Genomic DNA, 14,622 nt, shown 5'->3' on the forward strand with positions numbered 1-14,622 from the left:
ATCTTTAAATTGAATTTAACTATAAAACTTCCATAAAATAAAAATGCATGATCTCATAAAATCAAATCAGTCTTTAATTGTAATAATAAAAATTACATTTAAGTAATGCTGTCTCTGAGTTAATAGCTCCATAAAAGAGCAGCTGAAGAGCCAATCTGTGCTACCTGAGCAACTATTTCTTCAACATTTCTGTAAGTAAAAGATGAGGTTTTGATACACTGTGCCCCGATTTGGCAGAACTCTTTGGAGGGAATTCCCAAGGGAACCCACCTGGAAGTGGTGAAAGATGGCAGAGCAAAGACGACTTCTGTTGTTCTCCAAAGGGGTTATTCATTTTAACCAGATTCCAGAGTAAAATGGCAACATTAAATCTGGAAACATTAAGAAAAAAATCAGTGCCAGTTATTACACGTATTAATAAAGATGGAAGTAAATTTTGCTGTTGTTATTCACTGAACAATGAGTAATATTTTCCCAGTATTATACACTAATTTTCTAATTTGTGGACTATGTGGTTTAAAAGTCTGATCTTCATTTTTTAATGCATTATGAAGCTAACTAATAAGAATATTCTACTTCACCAATGAACTTTATTTTCAAGAAAGGCCCCCACTTGTTTATCTTCAAAGTAACACATGTTACTTCTGTGTCTCAGAGAATATCTGAAGAGTTTAAAGGCAGCTGATGGGACAGCAGAATATATTTGCAAATCATTTATGCCTCATCAGGGACTTAGATCCATAATATACAAAGAACTCCTAAAAGTCAACAACAAAAACAACCCAATTCCAAATGAGCACACGATGTAGCTTGTCCACTAAAAGCTTAACTTACCTTTCCAAGGTTTCAATCCTTTTATCCACCCAATTATTAAGCAAAATTACTTGCAAAAAACAGGAGTGACTAGTGACTCTGACTTAAATCAACAGCAGAAGACTGGCCTCTGAACTACCTGGTCCTACAGCCAGCGGATGCTTTCTCAGTTACTGAAACTAAAGGGACAACATGATGAGCCTTGGGCAGGGAGCCCAGGGACACCAAGTCTTGCCCTCAGGCCCCCTGAGGCCTTGAGGGGTGAACATGGGAAACACCCTCCAGGCCATGTGGAACTTCAGGCGTCTCCGGCCGCTGGCCCCAACCCCAGTGCACAACCCAGTCAACTGGACTGGTAAATGCCTTGTTTCCCAAGCCAGTTGGGAACAGACGACTTTAGAGCCTTGAAACACCAGGTGGCTTCTTCACTCTCCACGTTCACGCTCGGCACCCCCACCGTCAGCTGTGGGGCCGCAGCTCTGACCTCATCACCGGTCGGGTTACCACCTGTGCGGTCAGGACAGCAGGCTGCCTGCCCCCGGCGCATCCTCGCCCCCGGCGCACCCTCGCCCCCGCTAACACGGCCTGACGCCTGCTCCGTCCGCACTTAGCGCCCAGGGGTGGCGTCTCCACCCTCCCTGGAAACGAAGCACTAAGCCCCGGGCGCGGATGCACGCCAGCCGAACCGTGAGAGGCCTCGCGCAGCTAGAAAGGGCCTCCTCCTTGTTCTGTGTTCCTCTCCTTCCTGGGCCGGATTTACCTAGACAGCTGGGTCTTCAGGCGCTATTTTAAGCCAGGACCACGACCTTGAGGACGTAAGCCCCTCCGGCCAAGAGCGGAAGACTGCTCTGCGGAGCCGCCAGAGCGGGCCGTGTGCGGTGACGACACGCAGAGCGCCGCCACCGCAGCGACGGGGGGCCCGCGAGGTCCCCGCCCCGCCCCACGAGGGAAGCGGGGACGGAGCCCACCCGACCCACCCGGCTTGTGAGGCGGATGCCGGGGGTGGGGGTCGGGGGTACCCAGGGGCCATGTGGCCGCCCGGCCCCGAGCCGCTCCGGGAGAACGCCGAGTTTGTCACTGACTCCACTCACCTCACCTGCGGGGCCGTCTTCACTGGCTGGAAGGAAGCCATTTTTTCAAAGTGCGGGAAATGCTGATAAACGTCTCGTGCGGCGACCTCTGAGGAGAACGTCCTCTGAAGACCGGCCTCCGAGAACAACCCAGAGGTTCAGGAGGCTGGAGGTGAGGCCCGGGACACGCGCACGCACGCTCAAGCCCCGCCCCCCACCCCTGACGTCCCCTCGCGTCACGCCTGGCCCGTGACGTCACCAAGCGTGTGCGGCTCCCACGCGGAAGTCCCTGGATCGGCCTGTTTCCGCCGGCAGCTCCACTGCCTCGGTGAGGACGGCGCACGGGGGTCGTCTCCCCGCAGGTGACTTTTTAACCCTTCACAGGTGACATCCGTGAGCATGGAGCAAGCATCTTTTCTCTCACTTGCAGCTTCTCTTTAGAGCCCTACAGTAACCCGGAGTTAGCCCCCATTGGGAGCTCCTGTGTGCCCAGCACAGGTGTGTGCAGGTGTGTGCAGGTCTGCCCTGGGCATCTGCACGGGCACGGAGCCAGGTGACCGGTGGGCACATGACACGCCACAGTCAACACAGCGTTCCCTGGGTGCCGCCAGGGACAAACACGGGGGTGCGGGCACCCTGAGGAGCAGGTGCCTGTCCTGGGAGGAGCCACACGTGACTGATGCCCAAGCCAGCCTGGCAGAGGGGAGAGAACGGGCACACGGGGACCTGCCCTGGCCGAGGGGCCCGCTTCAGGGATGACCACAGCCAGAGCACAAGACCACGTGAGGTGCCGGGCAAGGTGGCTGGACAGTAGGCCTGGGCCTTCATCCTCAGGGCAGTGAGTGTCATCATGGGGATGACCAGATGATCAGGATGCCTCTTCCGGTTTTATTTCTTTTCTTTTTAAATTAATTGTATTGGCCTATAGTTGCTTTCCAATGCAGTGTTAGTTTCTATTGTACAGTGAAATGAATCAGCCACACCTGTGTGGATCACAATAAACTGTGGAAAATTCTGAAAGAGATGGGAATACCAGACCACCTGACCTGCCTCTTGAGAAATCTGTATGCAGGTCAGGAAGCAACAGTTAGAACTGGACATGGAACAACAGACTGGTTCCAAATAGGAAAAGGAGTACATCAAGGCTGTATATTGTCACCCTGCTTATTTAACTTATATGCAGAGTACATCATGAGAAATGCTGGGCTGGAGGAAGCACAAGCTGGAATCAAGATTGCCGGGAGAAACATCAATAACCTCAGATATGCAGATGACACCACCCTTATGGCAGAAAGTGAAGAAGAACTAAAGAGCCTCTTGATGAAAGTGAAAGAGAGGAGTGAAAAAGTTGGCTTAAAGCTCAACATTCAGAAAACGAAGATCATGGCATCCGGTCCCATCACTTCATGGCAAACAGATGGGGAAACAGTGGAAACAGTGGCTGACTTTATTTTTGGGGGCTCCAAAATCACTTCAGATGGTGACTGCAGCCATGAAATTAAAAGTTGCTTACTCCTTGAAAGGAAAGTTATAACCAACCTAGATAGCATATTAAAAGGCAGAAACATTACTTTGCCAACAAAGGTTTGTCTAATCAAGGCTATGGTTTTTCCAGTGGTCATGTATGGATGTGAGAGTTGGACTGTAAAGAAAACTGAGTGCCAAAGAATTGATGCTTTTGAACTGTGGTGTTGGAGAAGACTCTTGAGAGCCCCTTGGACTGCAAGGAGATCCAACCAGTCCATCCTAAAGGAGATCAGTCCTGGGTGTTCATTGGAAGGACTGATTTTGAGCTGAAACTCCAATACTTTGGCCACCTCATGTGAAGAGTTGACTCATTGGAAAAGACTCTGATGCTGGGAGGGATTGGGGGCAGGAGGAGAAGGGGACGACAGAGGATGAGATGTTTGATGGCATCCCGACTCGATGGACACGGGTTTGGGTGGACTCCGGGAGTTGGTGATGGACAGGGAGGCCTGGCCTGCTGCGGTTCGTGGGGTTACAAAGAGTCTGACACGACTGAGCAACTGAACTGACTGAGGCGTGTATCCCTTCCTTCTTGGATTTCCTTCCCATTTAGGTCACCATAGAGCACTGAGTAGAGTTCCCGGTGCTATACAATAGGTTCTCATTAGTAATCTGTTCTATATATACTATCAATACTGTACATGGGTCAATCCCAGTCTCCCAGTTCCTCCCACCACCACCCCTTTCCCCCTTGGTGTGCATATATTTGCCTGTAGAGATGTGGATGGACCTAGAGGCTGTCAGATAGAGAAAGACAGATACTGTATACTAACACAAAAATCTGGATTAAAAAAAGTATATATATATATATATATATTATCTCATGCTGCAAAGCAGAAACAGAGACACAGCCGTAGAGAACACCTGCATTTGTAGAAGATTCTTCCCAGAATTAAGAAGAAAGGCTGCGGAGGGAAGGAGGTGTGGGGCAGGCCGACCCCAGCTTCCACAAGGTCAGCGCCGTCTCCACGGGGCAAGAACGGCACCGGTGCCGGGGGCAGGCGCAGAAGCAAAGGTGGATGCAGGTGGGAAGGTCTGTGTGGAGGCCCTGCTGGGACAGAGGGCGGCCTGACCAAGGGTCCTGCCCCACAGGAGCCAGAGGGTGTGAGGAAGGAAAGCAGATGCTGAGCGGCGCCAGCACTCACGGGGTCAGCGGCTCTGCCCAGCGCCCAGTGAGGTGGGAGTGGGCTTGGGACATGAGTCCCAGAGACGGGGCTGTGGTGTCCAAGGAGCCGGGATTCAGCCTAGTTGAAGTCAGTTCAGCCACGTTTATCGCTGCCCTCGCTGTTTTCCTTGGGGAACCCTGAGTCTAGCAGAGGTGCTGCCGCCTACACTCGCTGAGACACCAGTGCCAAGAGCTGGGGCAGTCATAGAGCAGGGAGGCAGGTGGCTGAGCAGTCTCATGAGAAGAGGCAGCTCTGCGACTCAAAAGATGAGGACTTGTTGGGGGCGACACAGCCCCTCGGGGGGCAGTTCTGACCGTAGCTGCTTTGGAATGGGCTGCTCCCAGACTTCTTGGTTCACTGAGTCCGCAGTGGCCCAAGAATTTGCCTTTCTGTCGGATTCCCACCTGACCCGAAGTCACTGATCTCGGGACCAAGCCCAGGAAACACAGGGGCACAAGGGTGGGCACGAGCCAAGGCAGAGGGCCCCGCGACAGGAAGGACTGCTGGGTACAGGTGCCCGGGCCCCACCCCAAAGGCCTGTAAAACTCCCAGGGGACCATGAAGTGCACCCGAGGTGACACCCGGGGACCCTGGTCAGGGCGTGAGCTGCCTCTCCCTGCCTCGTGTCACTGTTGATGCACGGATATTCTTTTTGTCCTAGCTTTTTATTCTAGGTGGGAGTCCAGGTGATTAACCACATCACAGCAGAGTGATTCAGTCATATGTGTGTCTAGTCTTTCCCACTTAGATTGTTACATAGTATTGAACAGAGTTCCCTACGCTTTCCAGTCGGTCCTTATTGGTTACCTATCTTAAATACAGGAGGGTATGCGTGTCAGCCCCAAACTTCCTGACTGTCCCTCTCCCACCCATCCCCTCTGGGAACCATAATTCCCCATCAAGGCCACTGATGAGATTTGAACAAGCTGGAGTCAGGAAACACAGCATCAGATTTGTCCTCCCAGTTTACACCAGCTCCTTCACAGGTATCACACGGGCCCTGGGCGTGGGCCTCGGCCCCGCCCACCTCACACTGCACAGGCGAGGACCTCGGGCAGCTCCGTCGTCTCCAGCAGCTCAGCCCGTTGTGCCGCCAGCACCGGCACCTGCAGGCCCTCAGTGTGGCATTTACTGAGAGATACCTGGGAGCCGTTAAAATCCTGCCCGTGGGGAATGTCATGGTAGAGTGTGCATTTTAGGTAGATCCTCAGACAGATTTAAGCAGGAAATGAGAGATCTTTTTTGCATAGTGGTGATCCTGGTAAAGATAAAGAGAATGTTGGAAGGCAAGGAGAGATGCGAGTTTTAAACCGGAGGTAAGAGCTGCAGGACTCAATGATAGGAAGCTAGGCGTATGGCTTTCTTTGGAGAGCATCTGTTGACTCTTAACTTACCAGGGTGTCCTCAACTGTCTGACTGACAGGTTACAGAGACAGCTTCAGGCCTCTCCGTTCTGCCTTTCCCTGTGTCTCCTGTCTTTCTCTTTCTCTTCATCATGAACTGCGTGTTGTCTGACCCCAGTGCCATGAAATCGGGCCGACACAGCAGCTCTCTGTCTTCATGTTGAGGAGACAAGCACTAGATCAGACCCACACAGACTCCTGGAAGTGCATGTGTGCTCGGGGCACGAGCATCCAGTTCCTGCCCCTCAGCAGCTCACCCCTCACCAGTGGCCTCAGGAAGGAGCGCCCGGGACCAGCTGAGTCAGGAATAGAATGCGGAGACCTCGCGTGTGAACGGCTGTGTGCGACGGCCTGCTGGTACCTCCCAAAAGTGGGCAGCAGGAGCCCCTGGCCCCACGCAGGCTGCTCTGAAGAGCCGCGGTTGAGGGGATCCACCCAGCAGGCAGGACTTCAGGGCCAGCGTCCATTCATTCTACTTGGAAGGAAGCGCAGCTGAGCTTCCCCGAGAGGCGTTGTTGCTGGGCTGGGTGGTCAGAGATTTGAAAGGAAACAGGTGGAGAGTCGACCACGAGGTGTGAGGAGGCCCGTGGAGAGACCTCTGGACTGGACACAGAAGGAGAGGATCCAGGTCCCATGGAAAGCTTCCAAACGGCAGCCTTGTCCGAGAAGGACGGGTTTGTGAGCATCCGAGGCCTCCTTCCCAGCCACCACGGCCATGTGGATGGACTCTCGAAAAGAGTGGCTACAGCAACGGGGATAGAGCCTGGGCTGGGGCTCCTCGGTGTCAGTGTCCACTCACAGAGGCCACTGTGGCTATGCCACCCTGAGCCACACGCTGCCAGCAGCAGATGCCAGTGCTGAGTCCTCAGGTGGTTCCAGCCCGCAGGGCAACCAGCTGCCCCTGACAGCGGGTGGACAGCGTCACCGTCGTGGGAGAGGCGGGCCTGTCTGTTCTCCAGAACAGACAGGGGCTCCAGAAAGAGATTCGCTTTCTCTGCCCACAATGCTTTTGCCAAAATTGCCATCCATAGAATGATGCAATACCCTTTTCATCAACCGATATTCCTTGTAACACTGCTTCTGGACAGGGAGACTCATCTTGTGGCAAGCCAGCTCCTGTCTGTGCAAGTCCCCGCCCTCAGCACGTCCTCCTTTCCCTGCCTGGCCACAGGACCAGGGACACAGGGCGCCACGCAGGGCTGGGGCAGTGTCCTCCCAGCTGTGCTGGATGCTCTGAATCCATGACCAAGGAAGGTCCAGCATTCAGCTCAGAAGTCTTTCCTGAGTCAGACGGGCCCAGATGTACATGTCCCTGGACTGAACAGGGTTCTTGCAAATCTCCTTCTAACCCTTTATCATGATCATTACCGCACTTGACTAACATCATCCGCCTACATGTTTGCCCCCCTACCTGAAAATCTAAAATGCCCAGGGACGTGGTGCCTGTCACATGCACATTTGAGGAAGGGAAGTGAAAGTTGCTCAGTCGTGTCCAACTCTGCGACCCCTTGGACTGCAGCACGCCAGGCTTCCCTGCATATTATATCTCAGGATAGTCTTCATCATATCCTGGAGTTTGCTCCAACTTGTGTCCATTGGGTCAGTGATGCCATCCAACCGTCTCATCCTCTGTTTCCCCCTTCTCTTCTTGCCCTCAGTCTTTCCAGCATCAGGGTGTCCTCCAAAGAGTCGACTCTTCACATAAGGTGGCCAAAGTATTGGAGCTTCAGCATCAGTCCTTCAAATGAATATTCAGGGTTGATTTCCTTTAGAATTGACTGGTTTGATCTCCTTGCAATCCAAGGGACTCTCAAGAGTCTTCTCCAGTACCACAGTTCAAAAGCATCAGTTCTTTGGCACTCAGCCTTCTCTGTGGTCCAACTCTCACATATGTATATGACTCCTGGAAAAACCATAGCTTTGACTACATGGACCTTTGTCATCTAAAGAAAAGGTAAGTGACATTATATAAATGGAAAAAGAAGACATGATCAGGGATTTCACAGAAGAGGAAATAACAAAGTTATAAGAAGTCAACCTACAAGAATCATATTTCTGTATATAAGCAATAAACAATTAGAAAAAAATGTAAATAGTAAATATTTACAGTAGCTCCAAAAATCATACATTTAGGTATAAATGCTAAACATATTCTGAGAACTGTAAAACCTTGATTAAAGAAAGGAAGGAAGATATAAATTAGATGGAGAGACATACAATGTTCATGGATTATAAAACACTCTTCAACCGTGGTACAGGTTTAATGAAATTCCAATGAACATTCCAGCAGAACTTTTGTCTGTGCATTCAAGCTGATTCAAAAACCAATAGGGAGGACTTCCCTGGTGGTTCAGTGGATAAGCGTCTGCCTGCCAATGCAGGGGACATGGGTTTGATCCTGGGTCCAGGAAGATCCCACACACTGAGGAGCAACTAAGCCCGTGAGCCACAACGACTGAGCCCAAGTGCTGCAACTGCTGCAGCCTGTGTGCCTAGAGCTGGGCTCCGAGACAGGAAGAGCCGCCATGGGGAGACACTGTGCACCACAGCGGAGTGCAGCGCCTGCTCGCCACAACCAGGGCAAGCCGGGGGGCAGGGAAGGCCCAGCGCAGCCAGGAGTCAGTAAATAAACAAGCTTTAAAAAAAATAGGGCAAGACAAAGTAGCCAAAATAGCCAAACAACTGTGGAAAAGAACAGCAAACTTGGAGGACTCCCAGTAACCAATTTTAAGGAGGGGGGGGGGGGGGTGTAGCGGAGAATATTTGTAAGTCACTTATCCACCAGAAGACTTGTATCCAGAAACCACGATGGATTCAAGCAATGCTTTTTTAAAATTTTTTTTAGTTTGTTGAATGTTAAGTTTTGTTTTGTTAATTTTTATTGCTAGATATTTGCTTTACAATGCTGTACTGGTTTCTGCCATACATCGACGTGAATCAGCCACAGGTATATGTATAAATAGGCATGTGTGTATTTATAGGTATGTGTGTATACAGGTATGTGTGTGTACAGGTATGTGTGTGTATACAGGTACGTGTATATATTGGGCTTCCGCTGTCTCAGCTAGTAAAGAACCCGCCGACAATGCAGGAGACCTGGGTTCAATCCCTGGGTTCGGAAGATCCCCTGGAGAAGGGAAAGGCTAGCGACTCCAGTATTCTGGCCAGGAGAATCCCATGGACTGTGTGGGCCACGGGGTCAGACACGACTGAGCGACTTTCACTTATGTATACACCACACGCATTGGGACGCTGCGAGGAGGACCGGCAAGCCTGCAGCACCCGGTGCTGGGGAGGAAGTGACGTGGCGGGGACTCGCTGACAGCATCCTGTGAAGCTGCGCATGCTCCGCACCAGACCCCCACTCTTAGATATCGATCTAAGAAAGGTGAACACGCGTGATCACACAGAAAGCAGTAGATGAATGTTTATAGGGGCTTTATCCCTAGTTGCCAAAAACTAAGATCAACCCAAATGCCCATTAAGCTGTGAGTGGTGAGGCACACTCCCCAAATGGAATGTGTCTCAGCAGTAAAAAAGGAACTTGGCTTGCATGTCGCAACACGGATGAATCTCAGCCACATCACGCCTAGGCCAGACCCAAGAGGTCACATACGGTGTGACTACGTGTACAGGACACACTAGAGTGGGCAAAGCTGCAGGGACAGAAAGCAGCTGCGTGGCTGCCAGGGGCTGGGGACAAGGGGAAGGAATTGGTTACAATGGACGGAAGGAGATGTTTATGATGATGGGTTGTATGTCTTGATTTTGGTGCTGGTTACGTGATTGTTTGTGTTCATCAAAATGCATGGAACTGTACAATCAAAAAGGCATGTGTATTTTTTACCTTGATATATTTAACTTTATAAATATTCCAGGTGTAGAAATATAAATTTAAAGGAATAGTATTGCTTCAAAGAGGAGACAAAGGGAATGTCAAAAAATAATGGTGTGCCTGGGTAAATTCTGGTACACCCATACCACGGATTATTTTGCAGCTATTAATTATATTTGTAATAGACAAGCTTGAATTTCCTACCAATAATTAACTCTACAAATGCAGCTTGAAGAGCAGAGCTAAATTTCTTTTATGAGAATCGTAATCTAGAAGAGTTACGAGTTAAGCATACCCAAATGTCCCCTGTCCCACTCCTCCCTCCTTCACCTTTTTATTGATTTGAGCCATTGCTTGTTAAAACCTGAGAGGAAATAGAAGAACAGGGCATCCCAGAAAACAATTAATTTATCTCCCAATATAATCAACACAGGCTCAATAAAAAGAATCTGAAACCAAATGTTCAGATGAAGATTACATGCCTTTGTTTTCCATCCAGTTTTTATGGTGTTGAAACAAGGATTTTTTTTAAAGCCTTGACTTTCAAAAGGTCACATGAGCACCGTTTCCCTAAATCTTTGTCTGGTCTCACAACAAGGCGAGTTTCCTTAATGCTGCCGCCCATCAGGTAAAAGCCAGGCCGAGGGGAAAGTTAAATAAAAAGCTATCTCAAATAGCATTTTTAAAAGGCAAACATCAACCTTGTAAGTATTAAAAGCACGTTCTGAAATCCGCTCTGATGACAGTTTAAGAAAGCTGCTTTTATGTGCGGGGAGCCCTGCGGTGCAAGGCCTTTTAAATGCGAGTGTTTACCTGAAGGACCGGCAAGGGCCGGGAGCTGGCCTTGAAGAGGCGCCGGCAGTGGCAGCCGGGGAGCTCAGCCTTGAACTAATAAACTGTCCCGCACCTTTGTCTCGCCGAGAAAGACCGGCCTGCTCTCTCACAAGAACGTACAAGCCTCTTTAAAGGGCTTGGGTTTTTCACTCTGCGTCTCTGTACTTGTTGACTTAGAGTTTCTGTGAGTGACAGTGTACATCACTTGGTTTTTTTCTAACTCTGTCATCTGTGCTACTGAGTGTACTTTGACTCAGATCAAAGTTGAAAGCTTCTAGAAAGATACACAAACCACAGGGTGACAAATAGCATGCTGTGTTTGACCCGGCAAACAATAAATTACTTTCATCAATCCTGGTAAAGAATCCCATGTTTTCAATGCTAATTCTGAGGTCTGAAATGATAGAACTTGACTACATTCTCAAAGAACGAAGAGCTTTAAATAATAAGGAAAAGATATAAATAAAACTCCCATACTACAAGTACTGAAATTTCCATTGTTCAGAGAACTGTGATTTCAATCTGCTCTTGTCTGAAATCCAGTCGTAAAGTTTAAACTAAGTAGCATAAGTTCCAATAAAACGTGTTAATTTGCCTCTCTTTTCATTGTTGTTGGTTGATCAGTCACGTCTGACTCCTTGCAGCCCCGTGGACTGTAGCTCACCGTCCTCCTCTGTCCATGGGATTCTCCAGGCAAGAACACTGGAGTGGGTAGCCATGCCCTCCTCCAGGGGATCTTCCCAACCCAGAGACCAAAACTGTGTCTCCTGCGTTGGAGGCAGATTCTTTACTAGCTGAGCCACCAGGGAAGCCCTCTCTTTTCATAGTTGAAAATAATTTGTAGTTTATCTATGGCCACTCAGATGGCATGGAACCACGCAACCTGCTCTCACCTTGTGGACTCACCAGGGATGCTCCGATCAGGAATGGTCGTCAAATAATATGGGAAGAGGAACACCCGCTCAGCCGGCTCGTACCTCACGCCACCTGTAACCACTAATCGCAGCAAAAACACCAACCGTCCACAAGCACGAGCTACCTACAGGCACTGGGGGAGCGCTCTACACACACTCCCTCAGTGATCCTACAGAAGTCCCTCACAGTGTGCATACACCCCCTCACTTAATCTAATGCAGACTTGACTACTCCCATTCGCTGAGGGAGGAAGCCAAGGCACAGGAAGTTGGCTGTGCTGCCCAAGACCACACACACCTCGTAAGTGACAGAGCCTGGACTCCAACCGAAGTCTTTTCACTTCTAAAACCCAAATCTTACTGCACTGCAGTAAGAACAGTTTATCCTAATATTTACCGTGTGTGCTCAGTCGCTGGAGTCACGTCCAATTCTTTGCGACTCCGTGGACTGTAGCCCGCCAGGCTCCTCTGTCCATGGGATTCTCCAGGCAATACTGGAGCGGGTTGCCATGCCCTCCTCCAGGGGATCTTCCTCACCCAGGGATCAAACCAGCATCTCCTATGTCTCCTGCACTGCAGGCGGATTCTTTACCGCTGAGCCACCAGGGAAGCCCAATGAACAGTCTCTATACCTGTTTAAGAATTGACACGCAGATCTTTTATTTCAAAATCCTTCCAGAATCAAAGAAAAAAGTCCTTCTTTTTTATCCCTAACTGAAGGTTTAAATTACATGGCTATTCCAGCTTGGAGAAGGATGAAGTCCACACTGGGTTGCTGGGTGCCTGCTGTGGGTGGGTTACTGAGCTGCATGCTGGGAACACCACAGTGAAGAAAATCAAGTAAAACAATTTTCAGTTCCATCAGACTTCTTGTTTTGATTTTTTTTAATGTAGTTTTGGATTCAGATGTCCTGCCAGAATCTGCTGCTGCTAAGTCGCTTCAGTCGTGTCCGACTCTGTGCAACCCCATAGACGGCAGCCCACCAGGCTCTCCTGCCCCTGGAATTCTCCAGGCAAGAACACTGGAGTGGGTTGCCATTTTCTTCTCCAATGCATAAAAGTGAAAAATGAAAGTAAAGTCGCTCAGTCGTGTCTGACTCTTAGCGACCCCGTGGACTGCAGCCCACCAGGCTCCTCCGTCCGTGGGATTTTCCAGGCAAGAGTACTGGAATGGGGTGCCATTGCCCTCTCCACCTGCCAGAATCTAAAACCCAGTAAATTCAAACTGGAGCTAACATTTTAAATTTTGAATAATCCTTGTATTCTCTACAACTACCCAGAAAAATTAGGTGACACAATTTGGGCGACAATTGATAATCAGAGAACAAAAATAGGGAAGTTGCAAACTGTGGAATGAAAGCGGCTGGCCCATTTCCGTGAGATCAGAAGTGATGAAACACGCAGGAAGCCCTGAGCCGTAGAAACGCCAGAAGTGACAGCAAGGAGCCGCTTTCACGCTTCGCTCTCAAGCAAAGTGGACTCACTGGCCGTGCTTAGTGACGCTTAGTTTCTTGGCCGTCAACATCTTTTGTTAAAGTTATTATGGAAATCCCTACAGGAAAAAATAAGCCTTGATTATGGAGCTAAAGCTTTCTTCTTTCCCACATTGAAACCATTTCTAATGAGTCGTGATGGTGTGAGGCCACACAGGTAAACCTGGCATTGTGCACTGAACGTTCTCTCCTGTGCCTCCACAAACCTGCTCCCCGAGCTCCAGGGTACCTGGCCCCTCATGGCTATCCTGGGGGTCCCATAGGGCCACCTCCTGGCCACCGGCGCCCCTGACACCGCATCCCTTCCCCAAAGCCCCCCCCCGCCCCTCCCCCAACCCAGGCTCTCCTATCTGAGCACCTGGGCGGGACCCCTGCCGCCCGACTCCTCCCAGCACGGGGCCACCAGGCCTGCCCTCAAGCTGCACCTCCAGCCCTCCCCTTCCCACCCCGCTCTCTGCAAGCCTGTCCCCCCTCCCCTCCTGCCACACCCGAGCCTGCTCTCCCGGGCCCTGGACACACGCCTGCCCCAGCTGCTCACCTGTGTGGCTCCTTTCAGGACCTTGCTCTGCACATGCTGCTCAGGTTGCTTTGTCTCTTCTGGCCCACTTCCCCTCAGGTCTTCTCTGATCTTGCATTCTCACCCCAAACCCTTGTCATCACTGCCCCCCCCAGCTCCCCCGCCCTAGCTTATCCCTCCTCCTCCAAGAGTGGACGGCAGCTCTTTTTATCTTAATGCCAGTTCTTCACGTGCATGGTTTCTTCTCTTTCTAAACAATAATCTCCTTGAGGGCAGGACTCTGAACTGATTTCACTTTGATGTCACTGGAGTTCCTGGCATCATACTTTCATAGACTAAGCGTTTCATAAATATTAGTTTAATGACTAGGCAATCAAACATGTATTTAGAAATAATGGCCACGTAAATTAGTTATGCTGAGAACAGCACAGGAACAAACTTTATTTAAAATATACTATACATGAAAATACTTCCAAACCAAGCCACTCAGAGGATTATCATATAATAGATCAACTTTAGAAAAAGAGAACTCATTTTTTATGTACTGTCTTTTATTTAGGAGTTTCTTTTTGTATCTCTACTGACACAAGACTACCTCTTTTTCTGTTAAAGGCGTTTAAGCTTCGTAAAAGTTCTCAACATGGCATTTGTTCCAACGTGGTGTTTATTTCCTGCTCGACACTGTCACAACAGAGGCAGCTGGACCCTTTCAGTATTCAACTTCATGCATTGTTGTGCACACAAAACGTGACGTCTTCTTACAAAATTCACACACCTGCTGTACTTAAATATACTCTAAACTCACTTTCTTTATGATTCATTTTAAGGGCAATAAAGAGACAGTGACAGTTATTATAATAGGATTTAATATGAATGAAAAGTATAACCTGTGTGTAAGACCGTTGCTACCTAAAGGCTCAGAACTAAGAAACTGAGTGCAGTTGGCAAAAAAAAATCATGGATACTTCATATAGAAACTTCTAGAGGATTTCAGTAACAGTGAGAATAAATACCACATGTATGACATGTATGACACTGAATTGTCACAAA

General features: G+C 49.5%; 1 long non-coding RNA gene across 1 annotated transcript in view; it reads right to left on the reverse strand.

The window, feature by feature from the left end:
* The window catches only part of LOC109557819 (uncharacterized), a 51,033-nt gene extending 40,212 nt beyond the window's left edge, over positions 1 to 10,821 (reverse strand). Inside the window, exons 1-2 of the long non-coding RNA XR_002180590.2 lie at positions 10,628 to 10,821; positions 271 to 371 (exon numbers count right to left, since the gene is read on the reverse strand). This is a non-coding gene — a long non-coding RNA (uncharacterized lncRNA). The remainder of the gene's footprint in view (positions 1 to 270; positions 372 to 10,627) is intronic.
* Between the last annotated feature and the right edge of the window lie 3,801 nt (positions 10,822 to 14,622).

This window comes from Bos indicus, chromosome 4, assembly GCF_029378745.1.
Source record: "Bos indicus isolate NIAB-ARS_2022 breed Sahiwal x Tharparkar chromosome 4, NIAB-ARS_B.indTharparkar_mat_pri_1.0, whole genome shotgun sequence".
Lineage (NCBI taxonomy): Eukaryota > Metazoa > Chordata > Mammalia > Artiodactyla > Bovidae > Bos > Bos indicus.